Source organism: Hydra vulgaris, chromosome 14 (assembly GCF_038396675.1).
Source record: "Hydra vulgaris chromosome 14, alternate assembly HydraT2T_AEP".
NCBI lineage: Eukaryota > Metazoa > Cnidaria > Hydrozoa > Anthoathecata > Hydridae > Hydra > Hydra vulgaris.
The window spans coordinates 21490934-21496246 of NC_088933.1; the positions used below are offsets into that span (position 1 = coordinate 21490934).

General features: G+C 23.9%; 1 long non-coding RNA gene across 1 annotated transcript; it reads right to left on the reverse strand.

Moving 5' to 3' along the window:
* Positions 1–948: 948 nt before the first annotated feature.
* On the reverse strand, positions 949–5076 carry LOC136090566 (uncharacterized). Its single transcript, XR_010643517.1, has 2 exons — positions 4903–5076; positions 949–1596 (listed from the first exon to the last, which is right to left on the reverse strand). It is a non-coding gene; the product is annotated as an uncharacterized LOC136090566 (long non-coding RNA).
* Positions 5077–5313: the final 237 nt, after the last annotated feature.

Below are 5313 nucleotides of genomic sequence, written 5' to 3' on the forward strand. Positions count from 1 at the left end.
AAACTCAATAAAAATAGTAATTAAATTAAATTTTTAATCATAACTTAATACATAACACTTTTTATTCGTAACTGAAATTAACAAAAAATCTTTACACAATAAATAAAAATCTTATAATCAAATATTTATTCATAGACATTTGTAAAATGTGATACGTTTATGACATCTATAGCGTCACATGGCTTTATTAGCTCTAGAAAAAGACTATTAAAATTATAAAAACAGAAAACATAATTCATTTTATGTCAATAAAAATGAAAAATAAAAAAAAAAGGAATTGCATTGTTTGGAAAGAGGTTTTTAAAATTTAAGACAAATAAATACGTTTTGTGTATTGGAGGTGAATTAAACTTAAGTGATTAAATTATAACGCCCTTAAGTTATAAATAATATTATCTATAAATAAAACGTAAATGCAGTTAGAAATCCCATAAATATATAAAGCAAAAAATAATGCTATATAAATATAAACAATTTAAAAAACCTTGCAAATCAATAAAAACAATTTCGAATATGGAGAATTGATTTGTGCATTTATCAACTTCAAAATAATAAAAATTTCATTTGTAGATTTATACAGCTTAGAATATTGCAATAACTTATAAACACATAAACATTGTAGATGAAAATAAACTGCATAGATTACTATACTAAGCTCTATGATTATTATATACATCTATGTCTGGTACAGTACTATTTCTCTAATTCAAACTTTATGTGGAAAAACAAATGTTCGAATTAGAGAGACTTTTGAATTATAGAAAATTGACCTTTTTATGACGAATTAGCATTTAATCAAATTATGGAGGTCTTTGATTTAAGGAGATTCAAATGACTGAGATTGTACTGTATATAATAATCATTATAAAGCACATAACATTGCATACAGCAATGGTTTAGAAGCACATAAAACTTTACAAGCAGTTATCCCTCTAAAATATATAACCATTTGAAAAATAAATATAAGAACAAAAAATATTACTGTACAATATCAATGTTCTACTATAAAAACAGTATTGTTAAAAAAAAACTAATCTTCAATAAATACCTAATTGTTGGTATCGTATTGGCTTTTTTACATTTTTTTCTCTAAAAAAATGAAAAAAGTGAATTATTCCAATAAGATTAATTAATACACCACATGACAAAGTTAATGGAGCAATTTTAGGTTGGTAGAATGCAGGCACAGATAAGAGGACATAAACAGAAAGTTTTTTCCATGTATTAAGCTGTGAAAGCAAATCCAATAATTTTTGAGTTCGATTTTCTTTAAGCCCTCGATTAAAAAGAAGCTTGTGCCAAATACATAAACTTTCTGTAACTGTTACAAACAAAGTTACAAAGACCATGTATATACATGTAGCTTGTACTTCTTGTGCAAAAGCTTTTAAAAGCAAACACCAAATAGCAACTAAGATAACAAGAGACAAGATATGTGAAATTGTAGACCAGTGTCTAACAATAAATGGTTTTCCAAGTGATCTTTCTGAAAGTTCTGGTGTAAGCATTGTTGCTGCAGATGCACAACAACCACGGCGATTGTCAATCGAAGTAAACTCCTCAATTCGCAATCCAACTGTAGGTGAAGTTGACATTCTAACCAAAAATTTTAATTGTACTTTGAAAAAAGTCATTACAAAAAACAATAAAAAAGCAAACATTTAAATTATTAAATTATCTTTGACAAAATGTATAAAACCGTATATACATTAGAATGTAGACTTTTCATTAACCTTGTGTTTCTTATAGCTATATTATACTATATATTTATACTTTATGACTATAGCTATATTATACTATATATTTGGGGTAAGCTCTTTAGATGTGGTAAGAGCAACCAGAGTTGTTAGTCCTTGGCCTTGGCCTAGCCTTAAGGCCAAAAATTGAGGCCTTGGCCTTAGCCTTGATTGTTTTGGCATTGGCCTTAAAAAAAATACATATTTTCTTATTGATTTCGTTGAATTCTGCTCATAACCTTGGTCTATTTTTACAAAATGTGGTTTTATAGTCACAGCACTTGCTACTTACAGTTTTGTTAATAATTGGCTTAGAGGTAAGGCAAAAATTGAAGTGTTTGGTCTTGAAAATGTTTGCGTAGGCCTTGGCCTTGAAACTCCTAATCTTGACCTTGACCTTAAAACTTTTGGCCTTGTAACTTTTGGCCTTGTAACGTGTGGCCTTGGCCTTGATACTTTTGGCCTTGTTAACAACTCTGAGAGCAACTAACAGGGGAGAAGTAAAAAAACACCTGATATAATTGTTGAAAAACAATTTTTGACTGAGTTAGGTGGTCATAAACCTAAGATGGTTATCTTTCAAGTGGTGGTTTCACAATAAAAAATTCTTGATCTGCAAAATAAGTTAATACAAAGAAGAAAATCTGGTTGTAAAAAAATGCTTTCTAATGAGAAAAAAAAAATGCTTTCTAATAAAAAAAAACTCCTTTCTAATGCCATATATAAGAAAATGGCATTATGGAAATCTGCCCAAACCGCATTGGTGGATATTTGAACTGATAAAAAATTGCTTAAGTCAGTATGAAACATTAATGATGATGCCTATCTGTAGGGGTTTCGATACAAATTGACTGAGTATTAGAAAAAAACTCTATTTTTTGAGCTCACTTATTTTTATAGTTTTTTTTAGAAGAAACTTAATATCACGCCTGCATTTAGAAATCAATTATAATTTTTTGTTTAATAAACATTCTTGGTTTGCATGCGTAATTATTTCAAATTTTTCTTATTTCGTAATTATTTCAAAATTTTCATAACATGCATTTTTTTGAAATATGCAATTATATATATATATACACACACAAATATATATACATATATATATATATATATATATATATATATATATATATATATATATATATATATATATATATGCATATATATATATATATATATATATATATATATATATATATATATATATATATATATATATATATATATATATATATAAAGTAGTAAAATAACTTATCTAGATTTTTCTTTAACAATTTTATTATATCATATTTTATTAATTTATTATATTATACATTATTATATTATATAATTTTATATATATAATTTTATTATATTATATATACATACATATATATATATATATATATATATATATATATATATATATATATATATACATATATATATATATACATATATATATAGATATGTACATATATATATATATATATATATATATATATATATATATATATATATATATATATATATATATATATATATATATATATATACATATAAAGTAGTAAAATAACTTATCTAGATTTTTCTTTAACAATTTTATTACATTTATGTGTATACACACACATAAATGTTTGTATGTTATACACACATATACAAAAATTTATGTGTGTGTATATATACACACACACACACACACACATAAATGTTTGTATGTGTGTGTATAATAAAAACTAATAAAACACTTATGCAAATATAGATTTTTATTTTATTCGCTTTTCATTTACTTAATTGTTTTATGTCCGAGGTACTTAAAGCTGTTAATGTCTAATGCTGAAATGTATCTGATAAGAATTTTTTTAATTCTGCTTTAATAAGTGCAGATTATAGGCTTTTTTTAGTTGACAGCAAAAAAAAATACATATTTATTATCAAAGCTTTATAATTAGTTTTGTATATCAGTTTCTAAGAAGAAAAAAAAAATCTAGTTAAAAAGTTTTTTAAATAAGTTTTTATAAAAATGGTTAAGTTTAGCTATATTATTTAGATTACCCAAATATCGAAAAAATTGTTTTAATATATTTTAGATTTTATTTACAAAACAAACAAGGCTTCATAAAAGTTATAAACTAAATGCTTATATAGAAATATAAAATATGCAAGTTAAAATTTTATTTTTACTTAATATAAGATTCCAAGAAAAATTTAGTTCAATTCCCACGTTTGTTAAAGTATTAAAAGTAATGGTAATATCTAATATGTTCATTGTAAACTTTGTTCTATTTACATACTTTAGCAAATTTACTAAAAAGAAAGATTCGCTAAAAACTATTTCCATAGTTTTTAGTAAACTTTTGACACACAATAATACCAACTGTTATTAATATCGTTCCATTAACATCAGCTTTTATATTTAAATATAGTGTTTACAGTATCAAAAAACTTAAAGATTTTGAGAATGAGAGTTTTTATATTCAAATAACAAAAAATTTATTTCAGAATTTCATTTAACAAATCACTTTGACATTAGTTCCAATAACAGGCTATTGAAAACATAATATATATTTTATTTATTTAATTTTAATATCTTAGATGATTTTAATACCAGTTATGAGTGACATGATACATTTTTCCCTGATGTTGACTGCTTATCAGGTATGTTTCCTATCATAATAGCCTATTAAACTAAGTTTCCTAATAAATAGGAAACATACCTAAACAAGCTTACTATCATGATATCAATATTAGCAAAAATAAAACATACTCAGGTAACGTTAAAAGTTGTTATGTAAAATTCACACTTATATTTGAACTTATCAAATTTGACATTTTGATATATGCATATGAAATATTAAATTTTATGGAGTAAAGTTGTGCTTAATCGTCAATTCTTTATCTCTCAAAAACGTCTTAGTTTCACGTGTCTTGGTTAGTTAATTTTGAGTTCAATGAGCATATTTTTTCTTGTCTTTGATTTGATGGTAACATTGGTCTGCAAATTTAAACTTTTCTTCTATTGTTTTTGATTTTACATGTGATGATAAAATATTCTCGGGCACTGGTTTAGAACCTGTTAATCATTTTGATATGACACGTATAATTTTTAAACAATTCATATTCTTATTGTTACATAATTTTCTATACAAACAAAATTTACACTATTTTATATAATTTTTTCTCCTACTTTTTAGTGTTTTGCCACAGGAAGATGCTCCGCACAATGCGTTATTTTAACAATCTAGGAAATAAAAACTAACTTTTATTCTAGATTTTTAGAAACATTTAGTTTTGACTTTATTTAAAAATACCATTTTTGTGTAATGCGAGCATGCTCAAATTACCCAGTGTTTTTTATTGAAATTACCTAGTTGAATTAAACTAGGACTTTATAAAGTCCTAAAATTGCGGTGGTTTTAATTTCTTTTTGAATAAAAACAAGACATTAAAAAATATATATATTATTTTAACAATTCTAATTATCTTACTGATATTTGAATTCATTAAAATTTTTTTTTTAGATTTTAAGGTTTGAGTTAAGATAAAATTGAAAAAATAACGAACAATTTTTTTTTTTTTTTTTGCGTAAAATATAGTA